The sequence below is a fragment of the Apus apus genome, chromosome 3, assembly GCF_020740795.1.
Source record: "Apus apus isolate bApuApu2 chromosome 3, bApuApu2.pri.cur, whole genome shotgun sequence".
Lineage (NCBI taxonomy): Eukaryota > Metazoa > Chordata > Aves > Apodiformes > Apodidae > Apus > Apus apus.
The window spans coordinates 69,054,651-69,077,978 of NC_067284.1; the positions used below are offsets into that span (position 1 = coordinate 69,054,651).

The following is a 23,328-nucleotide window of genomic DNA, read 5'->3' on the forward strand; positions in this document are numbered from 1 at the left end:
TGTCTTCGCCTTGGTGATAGAATGTATTTATCTAACGTTCCTGTTTGGAAGCAACGATTGTTATGCTATTTAAAGGTTAGCACTTGAAAGTTGCTTCAGTTCAGCAGTAGCCATTGTTTTCTGTTTCCTGAAAAACACGGTTTAATTTCTGTGTTAGACTTAACATGGTTAGAGGGCAGGGCATACAGGAACCTCAGGTGTAATAATGTCAGCCTAGTTAGGTTGATGGAAGAAAGGCAGAGCCGTGCTTTTAATCCTTGTAATACATGAAGGACTTACACTAAAGCAGAGAATATTATTTCCTTATTGGTACAAAATAAAATCAGAGGATTTCAAGGAATTGTTGTATAGCTGTAGTACTTTGGAACAGGTTGGATGGAGGGCAACAGGATGGGTAGCGTCGTGGTTAATGCATTAAAGCTCTTAATAGTCACAATGTTGCAACATGAATATGTCCAGAATTATGAAAAATTAATTTTTGAGCCTTAAAAATTAAAACCTCTTACCTTGAAGAAAGGGAGAATGCTCAATCATGAAAAAGGAAGGGTATCTTGAAATAGTGTCACTGGATTATTTTTTCCTACCACTGTGTTTAAACGATGCATTTAGTAAGTCTTAGGCTTTTTTGCTAGTAAATAGTCAAATCTATTCCTGCAGTAATCGCAGTACTGTTACAGCTGGCAGGAATATGGTGCAATTCACTGTAAGAAAAAAAACACCCTTATTTTAGTGTTTCATAAGGTTGTGGAAATTTAGTTTTACATGGTAGGCTTTTTAGCTTTATACTCCCATGCGTGTAGGTAATAGAGATGGTAACAGTGATGTGTTTATTCTGTACACAAGACAGAAAAGGCTTTTACTGTTTTTCAGTATGCACAAATGCTACTGGAGTATCATAGAATGTTAGGAGTTAAAAGGGACCTTGGAGATCATCTAGTGCAAACTCGCTGCTAAAACAGGTTCACCTAGAGCAGATCATGTCCAGGCAGGTTTTGAGTATCTCCAGAGAAGGAGTCTTTACAACCTCTCTGGGCAGCCTGTTACCCTCACGGTAAAGAGATTTTTCCTCATGTTCAGATGGAACTTCCCGTGTTGCAGTTTGTGCCTGTTGCCCCTTATCCTGTCACTGGGCACTGCTGCAAAAAGCCTGGTCCCATCCAGTATGGCTTTGATATTGTTACAAAGATGTGACTTGGTAGATGAAGTGCAGGGGTTAAAATAAGTCGATATTGGGAAAGATATTGAGAAATTACTAGTGTAGTGTACATAGCTCAAAATAAATGTTAAGTGTTTTATGCTGCAGTATAATGATCACTTTTTATTACATTTGGGCACTTAGAAAGCTAGGAATTGTGAAATGTTTTTTCTAGAGGTGATTGGAACTTAAATTATGGAGAACAAAATACACTTGTGAATAGGACCTTCTAGGAGAGACTGGAATCTTTTTACCTGGCTAATGTGCACAAATTACTTCTAGGTCAGAAGCAAAATAACCCCAGATACGAGAAGGTGAATTGTATGACCAGAATGAAAAATTAAAAAGGGAGCAGTAAAATTCTTCCAGCTGTCTCATAATGATGTTCCAAATTTACTTTCCATGCTTACAATTTTAGGTCTTGGTATAATTAATACTTTCGTGCGTGTGTGGTGATACGAAGACTGACAGTTTTCTTCCTGAATTTGCTGGCAGCAACTGTTACGTTTTAAGGCTGCTCAGTATGCTCCATTATAAGCCATAGAGAACAGAAGATTTACAATTTCACAAACAGTAAGCACTTGAATAAAATGTAAGCCTTCTAGCTCAGGCTTGGACTCATTTTGGTAGGCTGCAACAAGCTGTATAGCTGTTTGAGGATATTAGTTAAGACTAAGTACACTGTTCTGTGTTACATTTTTTTCCTACTTCTCCCCATCCCCTGCATGGGATTTAGTTCCTCTCTGGTTTGAAAGTAGACACTAATCATTTCACTAAGACCTTTTGCTGTTGCTTGGGCTGTACAGTGTAATTTGTTGCACGTCCTTCCTTGGATCTGGTGCTGTGAAACTCCAAAACAAGCTCCATTCTGCATCACTTCTAGGTTTAAATCTGTACCCCATACGTATCACTCTTTAATGCAATATATCTGAAATATTTTGTACTGTTTTAAACTAGCTGAACAGCATGAACTCATAGCCTTTTGAAGTGAGATGTATTGCGCAGTTCAAATGAAGGTTCAACATCCTGTCTCATTCCATCATTATTTTAAGAGGAGTGGGGAGTAAAAAGTGAGAAACAGGCAACTGTGTGTGGCCTCATAAAAATGGGTTCTTAATCTTGAGGTTCCCAAGCTTTTGAAAGTCAAGAACCTCATAGTTGTGGTGTGATGTCAAGATGTAGATTTGCACTCTCCGAAACAGGGAGGAAGTAAATACAGTTATTTATCATCGGTGTGCATTCCCAATGCTGATGTTTTTTATTCCCAAGGGTGTGATGCATGTATACTGCAACATCACACACAAAAAATGCTATTTTGTCTTTTAGTTGTGTTTTCAAGAAAAACAGCAGGCCCTGTGTCTTGCATGGAGCTCTTACCTGATAGATGTAATCTCTGCCTGTTAGATTGAGTTTCTCCCGAAGAGATTAGCAGATGAACATAATTACTTCTGGCTACAAGTAGGTACTTCACTGGCTTGTGCAACCATCATCATATTCTACTGCTGGGTCTAGTAAGGGCTCTTTGAATTCCTCTGGCACTGTGATCAGGCATTAAAGATGTAAGCTATATTATGATTCCTTTAAGATACTGTAGACTGTACAGTTTTCATGGTGGAATGGGGCTTCAGTAAAAGTGACTGTCAAGTCACTGTGTCAGTGTTCTTCTCTTAGAAAAAAAGTTCCTTTAACATTACTTTTGGCATACTTATTGTTTTTAAAGAAGCTTTTGTTTGGACTGAAATGTTGTGATTTATATGTTTGGCCATATGGAAAGGCAAGACAGTGTAAAATATGTGTGTTTTAAAATCACTAATTAGAAAGAGCTAAAACTATAAAATTTACATGGTGCATCTTAATTGCTGTGAGTAATGCGAAAGCTTTGAAATGTAATCCTTGGGAATGCTTAGGATACTAATTATATTCTGACTAGTCAAGGTGCACCTGTTTTGAAACAAGTCTGAGCTGGTCCCTTCCAAGGACCTGGTATTCCCAATGCCAAAGGTGGAGAAACAAATTAATTTCTATGAAAATGAGTTATCCTCCAAAATCAGGGAGAGACTTCAAAGCTTAGCATTTTATGACAAGAGGTGCTTAGAGATTAACAACACAAGGCCCAAATACACGGACCACAAAAGCTCAAGAGTAGAAGAGCACCTAGGCTTGGTCCAGGCCAAGTTTCAAACTGATATTTAGAATCCTAACTTGTTAATTGACAGTAGTTAAATTTCAAAGACCAACTATGTCAACTACAGATGCTGTGTTAAGGGCTCTCTGAGGTAGTTAATCTACTAGTTCTGGAACTCCGAAGAGATTTTTTTTTTCTGTGCTTCACATTAGACTTTGGATGCCTTTGCTTTTTTTTTTTTTTTTTTCCTCTCAAGGCATTTCAGAAAACTATGGTTATTGCTAGTCCAACGGATCATTTAGGTTCAATAGTATATAAAAGTTTTCCTTCTTAGGATTGCAAATATTCATTGCAAACATATTTATTTTTATGAATAATTTAAATAGAATGAACTTGAAGTCATTGTATCAAAGTTTACTGATTTTCTGTTAGCTCTTGTGCAGTATATTCATATGTTAACAAAACTAAGCTTCTAATTTTTTTTGCCTTTATTAATTTTATGAAAAAATCATTCAGCTATCATTTTGAAGGAGGACTGCTGCCTCCTATTATTAGCATTTGCTCTTCAGTCTAAATTTGGGAGAATAAATTCCATTTGTATTGATACACTTTCTAGTGATACTAAGACTTATCTTGCAGGAGCCTTTATTAATATCCAAATCTTGTCCAGCTGTTTTCTAGTAGGGTCCCAGAAATACCAAACTAGAAGTATCCTTTCTCAAAAGTTGTAACTTAGATGGCGCTTTATTCATAATGTCCTTTATGTTCCTCCATTTTCTCTTGTCCTTATACAAGTATAGCTGAGCTTGCTTCTGTTTCTTTTCTGAACATGAATGCTTCTGGTGTAACTCACTATTCTTCTGTGTTTCTGTTACCCTTATAATGCCTCATTCATGTTTTAGGCCTTCATTTTTTGCTTAGGTTCCTTCTATTAATATTTATTTCATATTTTAAAAAATCATCCACAAAACCTCAGTTGTATTAGGAATGGTCCTTTTGTTAGCTTCATTGCCTGGCTGCTATTTCTAATTACTTCAACTTTTTTATTTTTCTTTTTTTTATATATATATTTGTCTCCATCTACTCATTATCATGCTTTAATGTATTTCTTTATTTACCAGATTTTTTTTCCCAACTCATCTGTGCTAACCAAATTATGAAGGTTCTCCCAATTTATACTATAATATTTAGTTTAAATTTCTTCTCTACATTTTTTCAGTATTAGTTGTTTATTTTTTCAGATACTGTAGTAAGGATCTGTCTCCAGAGGTGTTTTTTCCCCAACACATTTCAGTGGCTGAATATCTTAAGATTATTCTAAATTAGAAGGGAGAGCTATTAATCTTTCAAACTTATTTCTCCTTTTTAATATACTCTAAGCTGAAGAATATGAGACTTACTTAAATAACATAGAGCATGATGTAGTTATTCTTGATCTGTTTCAGTAATAATTCTGCATTGTCATTAGTTTCAAAGGGAGGTCTAGTCACCACATTTTCTCTGGTAAGGTGGTGAGACACTGGCACAGGGTGCTCAGGGAAGCTGTGGATGTATCCTCCCTGGAAGCGTTCAAGGCCAGGTTGGATGGGGCTTTGAGCAACCTGGTCGAGTGGAAGGTTGGGGTGGGGGGCAGAGGGGTTGGAACCAGATGATCCCTTGAGGTCCCTTCCAACCCAAACAATTCTGTGATTCTGTGATTGTCCTCCATATATCAGGTCCACATCTCAGAGAAGCCCAATCCTCCAAAATCTGTTCTTTGGGTTTGCCACAGAACAGCCCTGTTGGTCTTCACACAATCTCCAGTCATAAAAACCTGTCTCTCTTCTGGTATTGGTGTAAATCTCTTGTTTTGAGGCTCACTCTTCATTACCTCCTTTTACTATCTATCTCCTAACTGATCACCACTTAAGAAACATACTGGTTAGATAGTTCTGTGTTTGGTATGATGATTGGTACTAGAGTTACACAGCTTTGTAAATTAGATCATGCAATTATGACCCTGGTTCTGTAAGCACTGTTTTGTTTAAGAAAGGCATGGTATCAAGCTGAATTTTGTAATGTTTAGGAAGTTTTTACTGGTGAGTCATCAAAGTATTGGTGGCAACTATTCAAAATTTGATGGTGCATATGGATATTGACTTGAGTTTTCCATGTGGTATGTTGCATTTATATTCCAAGTTAAAGTCCTTGTCCCTCTTCATCCTGTGTATTTGAGTGTCTTCCTTATCAAGTGTCGTGATCTCTACCTTTCTATTACTTGAACCTTTTAATAATGATCTGTTTGTTTCTGCGCCTTCAACCTTAGAGTTACTTACTCATATCTAAGTTAATATTCATTAAAAGCAGGATGTAGTTGGATGAATGGTCTGTGTGGTGATGATCTGATACAAGAAACAGGTTAAGGGATGGAGAGTTAAAGAAGCATGGGAGGAATAAGTACCATTGGGAGAGGTGAAGCACTCGGTCTGAGGAAGCTAGGCTGCAGTGGAGTAAATGGCACTCTTTTCCATCCAGTATACATCAGAGAGCTTGCACTGAGTTGAGGTTACAAAACAGCTATTCACGCAGGAATTTTGGGATTACTCTGGAAGTCATGGCTTTAACATAAATAGCTTAGTCCTTAAATTCTTTCTTATGAATCTGCTGCTGCTTGATCTTCTTTTGGGGTACTAATTTATGATTGTACAAGAATACTTGTGATGCAGGCCTGGAAATATGGGCTGAATAATAATAATGAAGTGACTTGATCTAGGAGAAACCTAGAGACTGAATGAATGGGGAGGGTGTTTTTGTACTCCCTTAGTTTCTTCCTCTCAGTATTCAAGCATAGCTTTCACTTCAGCACAATCTGTCATTTCAGGGCTATGTATCTCTGCTCAGTCCAAATGTCGGCTGATGTCTTTACACACCTATGAGAGTGGTAATTGTTAAATAGCATGGTCACAGTTTGACAGGTAATGTCAAAATAAAGCCAAGTAGTATGTTGTGTGATGGGTACACATTATGTTCCTGGTAGCTGTACTTAAGAATGATTACACCAGTATCTGTCTTCTAGAGATTTATCCTATTCATTTTGACACTGGTCTTCCCTTTCTTCTCATGCTTACTTCCCCTTACTCCTTCTGCTGAAGCTGCTACAGGAAAATGAATCAGAAAATGAATGTGATTGAGGAAGCTAAGAAGAGACAGCAACTGAATGTGCATTGTACATAATTTGGAGAATAGGACTCTGGGTGAGGATGACAGCTCTGAGGAGCTGACCTCAGGGTGGAAGAATTTTGTCGTAAAACGCAATAAGGCAGTGAGAAGAGGGGTGACCTCCTGGGGCAATGACACTCAGTTCAGAAACACTATGTGATCCTCTTAAAAAAAATATGAGTACTTCGCGGCAAAAAGCAGTATGTCTTACAAATGTGGTCTGGAAAATTCTGTGGTACACCAGAAAGGGATAACACTACAGCGGAGGACTGCATTCAGACTTCTTAGTATTGAAGGTAACATTAGGTGCGTACTTCAATCTGAACTATAAAGTTAGATCCAACCCTTGCTTTTTTTGGGAATTGTTTCTACCTGAACCAGTTTTGGTTCTGAACAGATATAGTAAATATAGAAATATATGCCAGTTTACTTCTGCAGAGGGTACAGTGTGTTCTGGTTTGGTTTTGTCCAGTCAGTGGTAATGTAAAAGGATTTAATTCTTAAATGCACAGACTTGTGTAGATCTGGAGAAATCTAGCTGCTTCAGGGTGCTTCACTGTGTAGATGTTAGTTCTCCTTCCCTTTTTGTACTGTCCCTGCTTAGCAAGGTTATTGCCAACACTGCTTTGAAACACCCTTCAGGGAAAATAAGTGTACATTATGGTACAATCGTGGACAATTTACATAGGCTTCCCTGTGTTTCTTATTATAAGATAATCTATTAAAAATAATTTGTCCTACTTCCTCCTATTCCTTCTTTATATTGGCTACTTCCTATTTGTGGTTTCTGTAGGACTGGATACTACATATACTGATCAGATGTCCTACCTCCTAACCTCTGAAGCAAAGTTCCTTCCTGTTTACTGTAAAGTCACAAGAACGATTGTGGTGTCTCTCCAACTCGGAAGTCCTTACTTGAGCAATGTTCTATAAAGTCAGTCATACTGAGTAGGCTTTTAAGTTGGGGCAGAACCTGGCTCTTTGAAGCATTTACTGAAGTTAGAGATCTTGAAAATGGGCTTTATTTGGTTTTGTAATGCCAGTGTCAGGAGTATAGGTGGTAAGAGGCAATTAGGACGCTGAGCTCTTTGACTCACGGTGTTTACGTCCGTATTGTCGGCTATTTAGGTCCTTACTGTATTTGTGAGAAGTGAAGTTAATGTTGGCTGATGGACTAGGCAGCACCATGCTTGTGTTCAATATGTCTGGACAGCAAAAGGGATATATATTTGGCTCATGCCAAGGCCTGTTTGCTAGGGCCTGAATTTTCCCTTTAGGGAGTGATTTGAAACTTCACCTAAATTTTCTTCTGTGGGCACACATGTAAACAAGAATTGCAGGTGGGTCTTGGCTTTGGCAAAGGTTTGGAATCAGGCTTAACCTTTATTTCCCGTATTATAATAGGAATTGGTTGATTACTTAAAAACAAACACAAAAACCAGATTCTATTGAAGACAATGCTGAGGTGCTGACTTTCAAACAAACAAAAAATCTGGCCAACTTCTTGAAGGGGTTCCACTTCATTTCACTGCCCATAAGCATTTTTATGTCATTACATATAAAAACTAAAAACTGAAGTGTTTTTGGAGCTGGAAATGTAATAAAGAAGAATGTTCTACTAAATAGAGTCTTCAAATCCTTGTCTCAGGAGTTCTAACAAAGTTACTTTTTCTTAGGAAAAAGATAGAAAAGGTTGTTTTGTGCAAGTCCTTGGGAATTACAAGCAGGAAAAAGGTCTTTAAATAGAGATTTCTTGTTTTAAAAGCATTAGCATACATATCTGTACATGCTAAGAATCTGTTTTCAATCAGGTTTTTTTTTTCAGTAAGCCAAACTTTTGTATGAATTTTATATTATATTTTTTAATGAATAAAGTATTTTAAGTTGAATTAGTTTTAGCCAAAAAGCTTTGAACCAAGTACTAATGCTTTCAGCTGAAATAAATGGTACAGCTCTATTGATTAACTCTCAGCCCTCTAAACTTTTGACTCCAAAATAGCACTTGTAGGGTACCCCGAACTGTTTTTTAAGCAGCTGAAATTCACTTTTGTTTCCAACACGGGTGGTAAGAAAGTATCTACAAGTATTCAAAATACTGCGACTTGTTAGAGGATCTTTTCAGGGTGACCAGGCATTTTATTTTTCTGGCGCCCCGCCCCGCAGTGTGTAGGTTTACAACTGTAACATGAAGGAAAAAAAAAAAAGTTAAAAATGTTCCTTTTCAGCGTGTGTGAAAAAATAAATCTGCTTGTTTTTTTGTTTTTTTTTTTTTTTTACTTCCCTGTAACCCAAAACGCACCCCAACTTTTCACCGCACGCCGACAGCTCCGGCACGTCCAGGCGGCCAAGTCCCCCCCGGCTTTCTCAATGAAAAGAAGACGGCTCAACTTTTTCAAGGTGCTGGCTGTGGAGCAGGCGAGGCCGTGGCTGGCGCCGGGGACCCCCGACGGCCGGGCGGCGGGCTGCGGCCGTGTCCCGCGGTGGCGGAGCGGCGCCGTGCCGCGCTGTGCCGCGCCGTTCCGCGCCGCGCCGCTCCGCGCCGCGCTCTCCGCTCGCTCGCTTTCTCTTTCCCCCTCTCGCTCGCTCTCTCCCCCCTCCCTCCCTCGCTCTCTCGCTCTCCCTCTCTCTCTCTTACACTGCCAGCCCCTGATGTGATGGCGAAGAAACCCCGTTGACAAGGCACTGCTTTTTCATGACGGTGAGTTTCCCTTTGAGTGTATTATAATTTTGTGATAAAAATTTCAAGGAAAAAAAAAACACACAACCTCCTTCCTCCCTTCCTTCGGGGAGGGAAAAGAGGGGGGGGGGGGGGGGGGGGGGGGGGGGGGGGGGGGGGAGAAATCTATCTCCAGACAGGCAGAAAAGAAAGAGGAGCAAATTAACAACCAGGAGTTGCCAAAACCAGGATATTAGGTTTCAGCCCAGAGAGCTATTGGCTCTGGGGCTATGTATATAAATATATATCTAGAGAGAGAGCGAGCGAGAGGGGAGACGAAGAGGAAGAAGAGGGATATTTTGTGGGTGGCTGTTGTTCGGGCAGATGTGGATTCACATGGAAATGAACTATATATATATATATTTTTTTTTTTTCCGCGAGGATGGTGGCGGCGGCTGCTGAGGGCACTTAAAAAAAAAAAAAAAAGTTGTTTCTTAAAATAAAGGCGGGGGGTAGAAGGGAGAGATAAGGTTTCAGGTCCAGGCTGATCGCTGCAGAGAGGGGAGAGGTTTGGGGTGGGTTTTTTTTTTTTTTTCTTGCTGATGCCATGCAAATTCAGGAGAGGAGGGAAGAAAAATCTCTTTTAATGACTCATTGATTGAGCCGGTTTAAAATTAGTTGTTGTTGTTGTCTTTTTTTTTTTATTTTTCCGCCCCCTTGATGGCCATCAAGAGAGGGATGGAAAGAAGAGAGGAGGGAGAGTGTGTGTGTGTATGTGTGAGTGAGAGAGAGAGAGAGTGAGAGAGGGGGATAGAGAGAGTGTGTGAGGGAGAAAGAAAAATAATCTTTTCAAATCTCCTCCCTCTTTTTTTTCCCCCCTCGTTTCTTTGCTTTTCTCTAAAGCTCTGTGGTCTGTAAAACACTCTTTCTTCCTCCTCGTTGGGAAAATGGAGACACTTCGTCTCTCTCCTGGCTGTGGAGCTGGGAAGGATTTTTCTTTTCTTTTTTCCTTTTTCACTCTTGGCTCGATTTTTTCCTTTCCCCTGTCCACTCGCCACCACCCTAATCTTGTCATTTCTTTGAGCTTGTGTCTCAGATTTGTGCCTTCTGGGGATTTATTTTTCACTCGTTTTCTCGTTTTTGGTGTCGCCACTAGATTTGATTTTCGTTGCTTGGTTCTTTATTTGCAATTTCCTCCGAATTCCTCGGTGCCTCCTGCTTTTAACCAAGGAATGGAAGCGGTGCTGCTTTTTGTGGGTGCGCGAAATGCTCGGGCGGTAGGTTTTGGGTTAATACGCTTTTTTCCCCTTATTTTCGGGACCGAAATTTTCCACCGTGGATTTTATTTTATTTATTTTTTTTAATGCTTTTTTTTTTTTCGTTCTGAAAAGAGAATATTTAACTGCAGCGCCTCTTTTTAAAACATAATAAACCGAGTCTTTCTGGGGTAACCTGTTTGGCTTTGCTATAGAGTGGGTGTGAATCTGATCCTTTTGTGCTGCTGGGGTTATTTTCTGTAGAAGAACCGATGTTTTAGAAGTAGTTTTTACTTGCGGTTTAGAACGGCAGTTGGTTGTGGAGTGGATTTTTCTCAAATCCTCATAGTTTGCATTTATTGGGGTTTGGGGGGGGGGGGGGCTTCAGGAGTTGTTAATTTATTTTTTTAATTTTTTTTTTTTTTACCCCCTGCGACATTCGCTTACAGCATATGTCAGGAAGCAGATGTAGATGCGTTAAAAACCAGGCACAATTAAACGATGGGCACGCTTGTATTTACTTCAGAATCGGCTCTGAACAACCGCTGGGAGAAGGGAGGCAATGTGGAGGCCTTTGCTTCCTCCTCCTCCTCCCCTCCCTCCCCCCCGCACCCGCTCTGCTCCGCGGGTCCCGGCAGCACGAAACGGAACGGGATTTGAAGGAGAGCCGAGGAGAGGAGCCGGTCCTCCGGCGGCAGCCGTGCCCGGGCTGGGCGGCCGGCGTCTGCGGTGCCGCGAGCGGGGGGGGGAGCGGGAGCGGGCGAGAGCGGGGAAAATGGCGCTGCCTGGCTCCCCGCCAGCGTTTGTTGCGCAGTTTCGCTTCGCGTCTCCTCCCCCACCAGCGCCATTTTAGCGCCCTGCCTCTCGTCGCCCAGCGCCGTGGGGCGTTGCCGGCGCGCCCCGGTCGGGCAGTGTTCTGCCTTGTAACGCTGAAGTCTCTTAAGCCCTTGGGGTCCTCTCCCCGAAGTGCTTTTTATTTATCTATCTATTTATTATTATTATTTTTTTTCACCCTTCTTTCTTTAAGAAATTGCTGTAAAGGGGGTGTGTGCTTTTGAGGAGAGAGGTGAAGCGTTCCTGGTGGCGTGCGTGCAAGGGAGCAGCAGTGAGGGTGGGTTTCTTGGGGCGTGGGTCTTCTCGGGGGGGGCCCTGTCAGAGCTGTGGCTCGTAATCCGCTGGCTTCTGGGGCTTCCCCCGTCTGCCCAGGAGTTGGGGTCACGGTCCTGTCAGGTCTCAGGCTGGAGGGCCCGGTGCTCCCCGCCCAGCGCCGGTAAACATACGGAACAGGTTGTTTTCGTGTCCCTGAAGTCCTTGTTTCCTGACCACAGATGCATTCAAAGCCTAAGAAGAAGGAAAAAAAAAAAAGAAAAGTGAAAGAAGTTCCACTTCTCTTGAATGATGATCAAAAAATATATGTCATTAAAAAAAAAAAAAAAAAATTTCTGGTGTAGCGCATAAGGCGAAGTAATCTTTCAGGAGCCTTCAGTACCTTTAAAAGTGCTTGCAAAAATACAAGGGCAAGTAACTTTCATGTGTGGGTAGATAACTCATTTTGTTGCTGTTACCTTGGTAGTTATTTTTGAGGGAGGGACGGACTAGCATAATGCCAGCTTTTCATCACTTCTCTGTGTCTCCCAGGAAGCAGTGCTTTTTCCAAATTACTAAAATTTGGAAGCTGCGATACCCTTTTATAAGTTTTATTTTGGTGCTCTTTTTTAGGGAGAATGTTGAAAATGGTCTCTTATTTTTGGCCAAAACATTTTCTTTCTTATTTTTCTCTTATGTTTCTGTGTAGTCTGATCAATGCTTATGAAGTTTAAATACCAACAACATCTGTATTCAGGAACAGCAAGTATTCTGCCAGACCAACACATGCTGTGCTCACTAAGGAGTGTGGAATGCTTTGGTTCTTCCTGTTGGGCTTTTTGACAGATCAGAGGAGGGCTTCCGCATGCCTCTTGCTTGTTCCTGGAGGGAGTAGGAGATTTTTTTTTTTTAAATTTGGGATTAATTTTAGGGATGTTTAAATTCTTTGCCTGTTGGTGTTGAAGGGTTTTAAATGACATCTGTGAAATACACATTTTTATTGCTTGGAATATACTAAAAATTGTCTGGGTATGAAGACTTCAACGTTTTAGCTTATTAAACAATACATTTACTGGAGTTTAATTGTTTAAAGATCTATCTAGTATGGAGTACACTATTTGTTCATGTATTTCAGACATTATTACTTTAGATTTACTTTTTTTCAAGTCATTATTTTGCAATTTTGTTAACAGTCTTGGGATCAAAATAGTGACTTTTTTTGTGGTAGTGTATTTTTACAATAAAATTTCTCCATTATGCACTAATATCTGGCAGATTGTGTGTGGATTTTTTCATTCATTTGTGAAGATCACAAAAGATTAAAATGGAATAAAAATGACCAGTTTATATTTTCTCAGGGTGTAATACTTCACAAATGGATATGTATACTCCCTGCTCTGATCTACTTGCATTATAGCAAAACATATTCTCACCTTGAGTTGAGATTTTTGGTGGTTAATATTTAAATACACCAGATTTGTTATTTTTAGATGTATTTCTTTGCCTGTGTCTGAGCTTAAAGGATTTTTTTTCATCGTTGTTGCAAGTGGGACTTTTTCACATAGCTTGCTTACATTAATGGAGGAGTGCAGAAGCTCACCATGTTTAGATACACTGACCCAGCCGTCCTTTCATTTGTGCACCTTGTCTTATTCACTAGTATGATACGTGTCTATTTTAAGAGTTTTCTTATTTTGTTTATGCTTTCAGCACTTAGTTTATTATACCTATATTCTTGAGGTGATAATACTCTTGGTATACGTGTGACCTTATGTGAGGTTAGTGTGACATAGTTGCTGTGCCCCTGACCAAGATGGTTCTACCATAAATATTTATATCACCTTATAGATGCGCAGTTTGCCTCCTCCTACGATGTGACCTTTTCAAGTAGAGTTTCTATATATGTTTTAATTGTACTGAGCAGAAAAAATGACAGCAAAGTCCCATTACAAGCTGCATTTCCAATTTCCTCCGAAGACCATTTCTGTATCAGAATAGTTTTCGTATTTGTAGCAATGAAGTTTTGCAGCAGAGGTAAGTCTGTAGTCTAGAGTTGGAGGGCTTTGTTGGCATGGATGTGTTTGTATGCTATTAGGGCATTCACTGTCATCTAGCTGTATTTTCAGAGTTTTGCTGGTTATAGTTCCAGAAAAAGTTGTATCTGCATAAGTGCAGTTATGTTTTATAATGTGGCTCTAATGGTCAATGATTGCTCTTTTTCATGCTGCCTTAGGCTTGTGGTAAGTCTAATGGCTGGTGCTTCTTAGTGTGGATGTAGCAGTGAGAGTGTGAAAGTGTCATCCCTGTCTAAGTAATAGATATAGTCCAGGCATAAGAGCCTCTTTGATAATGTAGTTCATTCTGTTCAGAGAGTTGGCGTCATTTCTTCTAGTAGTTCTGCTGATCTAAGCTGCATCTGTGCATGAGAGGTTATTTTGTGGTGACATGTAGTGATGTCAAGCATAGGACGTGGAAATTGTCTACAAGAACAAGTATGTTTTGCTTTCTTACAGCAGAAAAAAGCAGCAAGATTAACAAACTGTTCTAACATTGATTGTGACCTGCAACTGTTCTGGTTTGAAAGTTGGAATAAGCAGTATCAGTTAAAGCCTTGTTGCACCACCATAAATTCATGAACACCAATCCGAACTGGTGTTTTTTTCAAGGTCATCATGTAGTTAAATCATCTCTGTGTATCTTTGTTTTCAAATGTTTGTTTGCCCCTGCTTTTATTGTTGCAAACAACTACTGTGTCTTTATTTTTTTTGCTTTATTTGTGAATTGCTGTGGTTTTAGACAAAATAAAAATCAACATGATTAACTGGTACAAATACACTATCACATTTTTTTATTTTCTTGTGCTAGTTTGAAAATATTCTAGAGCTACTTCCAGTGTTACTTTGAGTAAGGTAATGCTTACTGAAAGAAAAAGAGGGAGTGGGCAAATCACCATCAAGACTTAATACAATAGCCTTTCTTTCATGGAAAGTATTAAGAATGGGTGGTGAAATGAAGAAAGAGGAGTCCAGGGAGAAAGCTTTAACTTCATTGCAAAAGACTGATCATTTTTGTAAGGGCTGATCTTACGCCTTGTCTCAGGTGGAACTCGCAGTAGTTTTACTGTGCACTTAATCTGAGTGTGGAGTTTCAAGATCCGGTGTTGAAGCTTGAATTTATTAAGATGTTAAACCTACAGAAAATGTCTGGGTCCCACTGAAAAATTGGTGACAAAATCTCTCTACTTCAGCAAGGCACTGGCTTCAGCAAGGGCAAGATGAGCAGTGTGGAGGATTTTCAGTCTAATTTGGGAGTATTGATATGGACTGCACTGCTCAATTAGTTACATGTCTATCAATTAATTGTATTCAAATTTCAGTTGATTTCCCAAACTTAATAGCTGAAAGGACTAGAAATTGTCTTTCAGCTTTAATTGTTGGCAGTTGTTAGCTACTAGATACTAGCTTGTATGAACCATACCCTGTGACAAGGTAACAATTTTTTTTAAATTTATTTTTTTTTAAACTAGTGTGGACTAGAGTGGCAATGAAGAAGTATTAATTGGTTTATACATTTTTTTGAGAAATCAGTTCATGAGGAAGTTATATTCTGGGGCTGTGTGTTTTTTTAGAATCTTTGAAAATTTTATGCACAGAATGTGAAGTATGATACACAGGTATTTAAGCTAGGTTTGAAGGGGGAGTGGGATGTGACTGGATGTGTCAGTGAGGCCCCTGGGTGTAGTAGCCTTGCATTTGTGGGGCAGTGTGCTAACATTTTTGAGAGATAGAAGGTGTGCTCCCTCTCTGAAAATGCTTGTACACCAATGCACGCAGTATGGCGAATAAGCAGGAGAAATCAGTGATCTGTTAGGTTGCAGGGCTGTGATATAATTGCAGTCAGTTACTGAGACATGGTGGGGCAGCACTCATGATTGGAATGTTGTCATGGATGCCTGCGTGCTCTTTAGGAAAGACAGAGCAACAGAGGAGGTGGAGTTGCTCTTTTTGTGCAAGAGCAACTGGAATGCGTTGAGCTCTACCTGGGGGGGTGGTGTTGAGGAAGAACGTGTTGAAAACTTATGGGTGACAATCACGGGGACATGCAAATGTGGGCATTTGTTGTGGGTGTCGCTATAGACCACCAAACCAAGAAGTTGTTGTTGAGACCTTCTACAGTCAGCTGCATGTAGCCTCTAGATCACATGTATTAGTGCTCATAGGTGACTTCAGTCATCCTGATACTTGTTGGAAAGCACACATAGCTAGGCATACTCAATCCAGAAGGCTCTTGCAGTGTGTTGATGATAATTTCCTGATGCGGGTGGTAAAAGGGCCAATGTTGAAAGGTGCACTCCTGGACCTTGTATTAACAAACAAAGACTGTCTGGCTGGGAACAGCCTTGGTGACAGTGATCATGACATGGTAGAGTTTAGTATTTTACAAGGAAAAGCAAGGCAATAAGTAGGATTGCAACCCTGGACTACCAGAGGGCTGATGTTGTACTCTTCAAAGATCTACTTGAAGGAATCCCATGGGCTAAGACTCTGGAAGGTAGTGGGGTCCAAGAGAACTGGTTAATATTCAAGCGTCACTTCCTCCAAGCTCAAGATAGGTGTATTCCTTTGAGTAAAAAGTTGGGGAGAGAGGAGGAAGGAGAGCTGCATGGATGAGCAAGGAGCTGCTGAAAAAAGTCACATGGAAGAAAGAAGTTCACAGTTTATGGAAGAAGGGACTTGTCACTTGGGTGAACTACAGGAATGTTGTCATGGTATGTAGGAAGGCAACAAGGAAGGCCAAAGCCCTCTTAAAACTAAACCTGGTAAAGGAAGTAAAAGAGAACAAAAAGGACTCCTTCAAATACATCAGTGGTAAAAGGAAGAACAGGGAAAACATGGGCCCACTGCTGAATGAGGTGGAAGCCCTGGTAACAGAGGATGCAAAGAAGGCAGAGTTACTGAATGCCTTCTTTGCTTCAGTCTTTACTACTAAGACCAGCCCTCAGGAATCCCAGACCCTGGAAGTAAGAGAGAAAGCCTGGAGAAAGAAAGATTCTCCACTGGTCAGTGAGGATTTGGTTAGAGATCAGTTGGGTAAACTGAACATACACAGGTCTATGGGCCCTGATGGGATGCACCCATGAATGTTGAGAGAACTGGCTGATGATGTTGCTCTGCTACTCTCCCATCATTTTTGAAATCTCATGGCAAACAGGAGAGGTGCCTGAGGACTGGAGGAAAGCCAGTGTCACTCCAGTTTTCAAAAAAGGTGAGAAGGAAGATCCAGTAAACTACAGACCAGTCAGCCTCACCTCCATCCCTGGACAAATGATGGAGCAGCTCATTTTGGAGGTCATCTCTAAGCACATGGAAGAGAAGAAGGTTATCAGGAGTAGGCAGCATGGATTTGCCAAGGGGAAATCATGCTTGACTAATCTGTTAGCCTTCTATGATGTTGTAACTGAATGGTTAGATGAAGGGAGATTAGTGGATGTAGTCTACCTTGACCTTAGCAAGGCTTTTGGCACTCTCACAACATCCTTGTGAGCAAGCTCAGGAAGTGTGGGATAGAAGAATGGACAGTGAGATGGACTGAAAACTGGCTAAACAACAGAGCCCAGAGTGATCAATGGTGCAGAGTCTAGCTGGAGGCCTGTAGCTTATGAAGTTCCCCAGGGGTCAGTGGTGGGTTCAGTTGTGTTCAACATCTTCATCAACAACTTGTATGAGGGGACAGAGTGTATCCTCAGCAGGTTTGTGGATGATGCATAACTGGGAGGATTGGCTGATTCACTAGGAAGCTGTGTGGCTGTTCATCAAAATCTGGATAGACTGGAGGGCTGGGCAAAGAGGAACCGAATGAAGTTCAACAAGAATAAGTGTAGAGTCCTGCACCCGGAGAGGAATAACACCAGGCACCAGTACAGATTAGGAGCTGACCTGCTAGAAAGCAGGTCTGTGGAGAAGGACCTTGGAGTCCTGGTGGATAAGAAGTTATCCATGGGACAGCAATGTGCCCTTGTGGCCAAGAAGGCCAATGGTATGCTGGGGTGCATTAAGGAGAGTGTGTCCAGCAGGTTGAGGGTGGTTCTCCTCCCCCTCTACTCTACCCTAGTGAGTCCATATCTGGAGTATTGTGTCCAGTTCTGGGCATCCCGCTTCAAGCGGGACAGGGATTTACTTCAGAGAGTCCCAACAGAGGGCTGCAAGGATGATTAAGGGCCTGGAACACCTGCCTTACAAGGAAAGGCTAAGACACCTGGAGCTGTTTAGTCTAGAGAAGAGAAAACTGAGAGGGAACTTTATTAATGTCTATAAATATCTGAAGGGTGGATGTCAAGATGGAGGGGCCAGTCTCTTCAGTTGTGCCATATGATAGGGGCAGTGGACACAGAACACAGGAGGTTCCACGTAAACATCAGAAAAAACTTCTTTACTGTGAGAGTGTCAGAGCACTGGAACAGGCTGCCCAGAGAGGTTGTGGAGCCTCCTCCTTCGGTGACTTTCAAGAACCAGTCTGGATGTGTTTCTCTGCGACGTGCCCTAGGTGGTCCTGCTGTGGCTGGACTGTTGGACTTGATGGTCTCCAGAGGTCCCTCCCAACCCCTACCATTCTGTGATTCTGTGATTTAGTAGAAGCAAGGTAAAAACATTGGAAGAACTAGTTGAAGACATTTCTTGAAAGTATTATGTTACACAAATAATGTATGCTAAAAGCCTGTGTTATTGCATACAGCGGTTTCTAGAAATATTTAAGAGCATCTAAATTCCTTTGGGTAGGTGAGCATTTATTTGCCAAAGAACTGTTGAGGTTACCTCTCCTTTTACAGTTTGAAACCAGGACTTTTGAAAATGTTTCAGGAATACTAAAATTCCCGACAAATTGTGTATGCGCTAGAGCAGCTTAGAAGCTGGGACCCAAAATAGGCTGTAGCATAGTGATGAGGATAGTCACTGCTGGGGAAATGGATTTAGCAGTGTTCAACCTGGGGATTACCATGGAGTGGATAAGCATCCTAACCTCAGGGTTTTGAGTTACTCTGGATTTGCTTTGTGTGGTTTAAAACATCTGTTTCCAGATAAAAGTCTTCTCAAGATTTGGTGTTGCCAAGAGCAGCTCTGGATGCAGTAGGAAAAAATTCTTTAAGAAATACGATGCAGAACGATGTGTGTCTGAAGGAGACCATATTTTAGACAGCTGCACTGGGGCTTCACACATCCTCAGTGTGCTTGACTGTAGCTCGATTAACTTTCACAATGTTAACAGTTGAACCACACATTTAACTTTTTTTTTGTCTTAATATATTACAATATGACTGTAGCTTTTGGAAGCTTGGTAAGTTACCACATTGCCAAACTCAAATAAAGATTATTTTTTTTTAATGGTATATTAAAGGGAAGTAAATCTTAAGAGATGGACAAACAACCTGTTGTAAAGCCTTAGTATGTTTTTTAGTTGCCCTTCTGTGTGTGGAGCTGGTACTTCAGAATTGTGTAGACTTTCCCTATCCTCTTAGGTGTTCATGTCCTGCAGTTCTTTGAAACCTTGGAAGGTGCATAATGTTGCACCTAGCAATTCAGGAGAGGCAGCACTTTTGTGTTTCTTTTCTTTGCTAATTAACTGACTCCTGAATAGTTCCTGTTTTTTGGAGTAGTGTTTTTTGTAGAGTTTTGCATCTTTCTTCTGAATAATTAAAATAAGAAATTTATTTTCATACTCTCGTGTACAGGTGTTTTTGAAATACTGATAATAAAATTAAGTTCACAGCTAATTTCACACATTGTAATTTTATCTTAAAAATACTACTCAGATTTAAAATCTTGGAATAAAACCACATATTCACACGTATAGAAAGTTCACACTTTGGTATTGCACTGTGTTACTAGGTTAGAATCCCAAATTCTTTACTTTGTTAGCTTTTTTTAAGAGCACAATTTGTGGTAGATTTTGCAGCAGTATAGTAGTTGCTTTTTGTTGATTACTTGGAAGAGGAAATACTTGTAAGAAGTAATGGCATACTGTAGAATATAAGCACAGCATGGTTTCATGGTTTACAAGCAGTTAAGTCGTTGCTTTTACAAAGTACATTTTAATAATTAATTTTCCTTCCCTATTCTTGTTCTGAAATGACAACTGTTTAATAATAATAATGCCTTCTTTGTTTTTGCCTGAGTAAAAGTGAGTGTGAGATTTCAACTTGAAATCAAGTTTTCCAGCATTTACCTCTTTTCCATTAAACACTTTGTTGGTGCTCTGCTGTACATAATTTTTTATAGTAATGAGAGCAAGGCAAAAGGAAATAGCTTACTGTTGTGGGTTTTTTTTGTATTCCACCTGTGCAAAAATCAGTTTATTGTAAATAAAGGGCATAATGTGGTGTGCAGCTCTCAAGTTCATCATAAAACACATGCTTGGTGTGATAGACAACCTGAAATCGTCCAGTTTGCAAGATAATAGATTGTTCCAAAGTCGCATGGACTTGAGACTTACAAGTAAGATATATGGTAATAAGGGTTTGAGTTTGTACTCCTTCCTTACACTCCTGTGTTGCAGAGAATACAAATGAGGTCTGGTTGTTCTTGTCTAGGTAAGTTTCCTCCAATGAATCCAAGGCTGCCTGTTTGTTGGGAGTCTTAGAGGAAACTGACAATTTAAATTAGGCAGTAGTTAGAGCACCTTAGCAATCTGAAGTGTATACTGCTTCAATGGTATGTGTTACCAAATATGTGGTAAAATCTAATTTATTTTTTTTCCCTAGTTTAGAAGCACAGTGAGCAAAATACTAGCACTGTGAAAATTAATGGGAGTCATGGTGGAAATTTGTGTGAGGAAAGGACTTCAGCTCTGGGCATTTCGCCTCAGCAGTCAGTGTGGAATCACATAACACTGCTGCAATTCTTTGATTGGATGCTTGTATTGGGTTAGTAGAGTTATTTTACATCTATATTCCAAATGGATGTGAGGGCTAAAAATGTCCTAAATTTGATGTAGCACACTCAGTTCCCTGCAGTACCATTCTCTACAGTGGCTATTACAGTAACACTGATTTTGTTTTTGTTGTTCGGATGATTGTTGTTACAGTGACAACATACTGTTGAGATATTCCATAGTGAAGTTACTATTAATACTGGAATTGTAGATTAATATTCTAGAGAAGGGTGCAGAGCAACAGGACAGCACAGAAGATTTGATGGGTTAGACCTGTTATAAAGCATGACGGAGGTGTCGTCAGAGTTCCTGCTGACTGGATGTGTCAAAGTCTTGCTGGATTTGTGAGGATTAGTGGGCATATCTCGGAACTCAAAAAGTTGTAGCTTCAGGTGCTATATATGTTACTGTATGCAAGTTTGATTATCTCCCACTATGAAGCTGTAACGACAGCAAGTCATTACCTTGTTTAAAAGCATTGATTTCCAAAGGTCAGTATTCACTCAGAAGTCACAGGCCAGCATGCTGCCAGTCAGGAATTGATCCCATGTGGTTGCACAGAAGTTGAGAATCTGTAGATTTTTACAGCAGTTTTGCAAATAAATGCATTTACTTATGGCTGACCAAGTTTTGGTGTTGGTTGTGTCATACTTCTGAGATTTACTGCTCTAAATGTTACTTTTCTAAACTACCTGCCATCTTAGGCTTTTTACAAAACATGAAAATAATATTTTGCTGCTTTATATCTGAAATGATGTGTTTAGGTTTTATGATATTATAAATTACCTTGAGAAACGAAAATAATTATTTTGTTACAATCTTGAATGTAACTTCAGCAAATTTAAAATCCAGTATTTACAGTGGTTTTGAATGCTCCTATTTGTTTAAGTTAAAAAAAAATAATGTACAGTATATGAAGTATGTATGAATAGTTGGACTGTCTGGACAAATGCTGTTTTAATGACTGTGCAGGGTGTAGGCCCTGTGTGTGTTGCATAGTCCTGTGGATTGTGCAGCATGGTGATTAAAAATACAGGCTGGTAGGCTGTGCTGGTTATGTGGAATTATTGGTAGTGGAGGAAGGGTCCCAGGAGTGGCTTTAATAAGAAGCTGAGAAGCTCCTCCTGCTCCAAAACCAGCCAAGGAGCCATTAGAGGCACAATAGATGCGCCTCTGCCATTAACATAGGAAAGAAATGATACAACACCTGAACAGAGCTAACACTTAAAGAAGAGCTGTGCAGGAGGAGGAGAGCGGTGCTGGTGGTTGGTGAGGAAGAAGGGGAAGAAGGTGCCCTAGCAGAAGTTTCCCAACAGCCCATCGTGAGATGTCAGGCAGTCCCCCTGCACTCATGGAGGAACGTCGTAGAACGTTCCCTGAAGTTGCCAGGAGGGGTGAACTTGGCCAGTGGACTTGGGTTTTGTGACCAGTGGACTCAGATTTGCTGCCAGTGGACTTGGATTATGCAGCTGTGGAAGACCCTGGCATCAGGGGAGGTGACTGTTCCCAAAGTAGCGTGTGACTCTGTGAGAAGACCATGCTGGAGTAGCTTGCTCCATACCTCAGACCTCGTGGGAAGGACTTGTGAAGGAGAAGTTTGTGGAGGACTCTCTCCCATGGGAGGGACCTTATGGGAAAGCAGGGAAGGACTGTAAGGAATCCTTCTTCCTGAGGAGGAAGGAGCAGCAGGAACCACCAGCCTGTGAACTGACTAAACCCCATCATCCCCTGTCCCTCTGTGCCGCTGAGGGGGAAGGAGGGAGAGAAACCGAGAACAAAGGAATTTGGGCCCAGGAAGAAGGGACAGGTGGGGGTAAGGTATTGAAGCACTGCTCCTTTGTTTTGTCTGTGTCCTGTGTGCATTTGATTAGTGTGAAATTAAATTACTTTTTCTCGAGTTTGAGTCTTTTTTGCCTGGGACCTTAATCGGTAAAGAACCCTCCATGTCATTTGTCTCGACCCATGAGCTTTGTCCTCCTTATCCCAGAGTGTGTGTGAGGGGGGAGTTGAATGAGTGGCCATGGGGCTGTTCCTTTGTTGTCATGTTGGGCCCAAACCATGACAAAGGGTCTACTGGAGGTTACCTGCCCTTGCTCTTTGCTGTAAGCAGAACTAGTTTCAAAGTTAGGACAGATCGGTCAGAGCCATGTGAGTTGAGAAAATTTCCAAAGAGAGTGATTCCACCCTCTTGCTAGAGCACTCTTATTTGTGAACTTTTTTTTTTTTAATATCCAGCTGGGATTTTCTCTGTTGCATGTTTTGGTTCTTGGCCTTGTGTCTTGCAACTCATTGATGAGAAGAGACTGCTCATCTTGCCACCCCTTCCAGCTAGTGGCAGGCTGTGGGTAGCGCCTCAATTAGATGTCTGTTGCCCAGGCTGAAGAAATGTAGTTCCCTCAGACTTTCTTAGTGTCACGTGCCTGCAGGATTTTATTGACACGCTGCTGGACTCTCAAGTTTCTCTGTGTTTCTTTTAAAGGAGGAGAGAGAGAAAGTGTGAGAGTGTGTGTGTGTGTGAAAACTGGACACAGTATTTCAGATGGAAGCTGAAGTGCTGAGTAGAGAGGAATAATCTCTTCCATTGATCTGTGGCCTGCACTGCAGCTGTTGTGAGTGTGGAAGCTGTACTAGCTGTACATGAGCAGTCCAACAATTGCTTTAAGCTGGCTGAACCACTGGTGCCTTTCCCCTTCTTAACCACCAAGTTCTCACATACCTATTCTCTCTCTTTGTTCTGGCACTAGCACTCTTGTAGACCTGTGGCAGGCCAGATCTAAATCAAGAAGCTAATCCAAGTTGAAGCAGATCAATATTATTTTTTCAGATAAATTTTCTGTCCCAGGTGACTGTTCAAACCCTTGAGCTGACTCAGGGAAAGTGAATGAGA

The 23,328-nt window shown here is 40.8% G+C and overlaps 1 protein-coding gene across 5 annotated transcripts in view; it reads left to right on the forward strand.

Annotated features, from left to right (window-relative positions):
- BICRAL (BICRA like chromatin remodeling complex associated protein) overlaps nt 1–23,328 on the forward strand; it is a 49,205-nt gene that overhangs the window by 1,088 nt on the left and 24,789 nt on the right. The window contains exons 1-2 of one of the 5 annotated variants that reach the window (XM_051615924.1): nt 8,800–9,216; nt 10,331–10,451. The exons of 1 other annotated variant lie outside the window; for it this stretch is intronic. The gene's annotated coding sequence lies outside the window, so the exon portion shown is untranslated. Of the gene's footprint in view, nt 1–8,798; nt 9,217–10,330; nt 10,452–23,328 lie in introns of those variants that run through there. 3 more of the 5 variants (XM_051615923.1, XM_051615927.1, XM_051615922.1) reach the window with 3 other exon arrangements.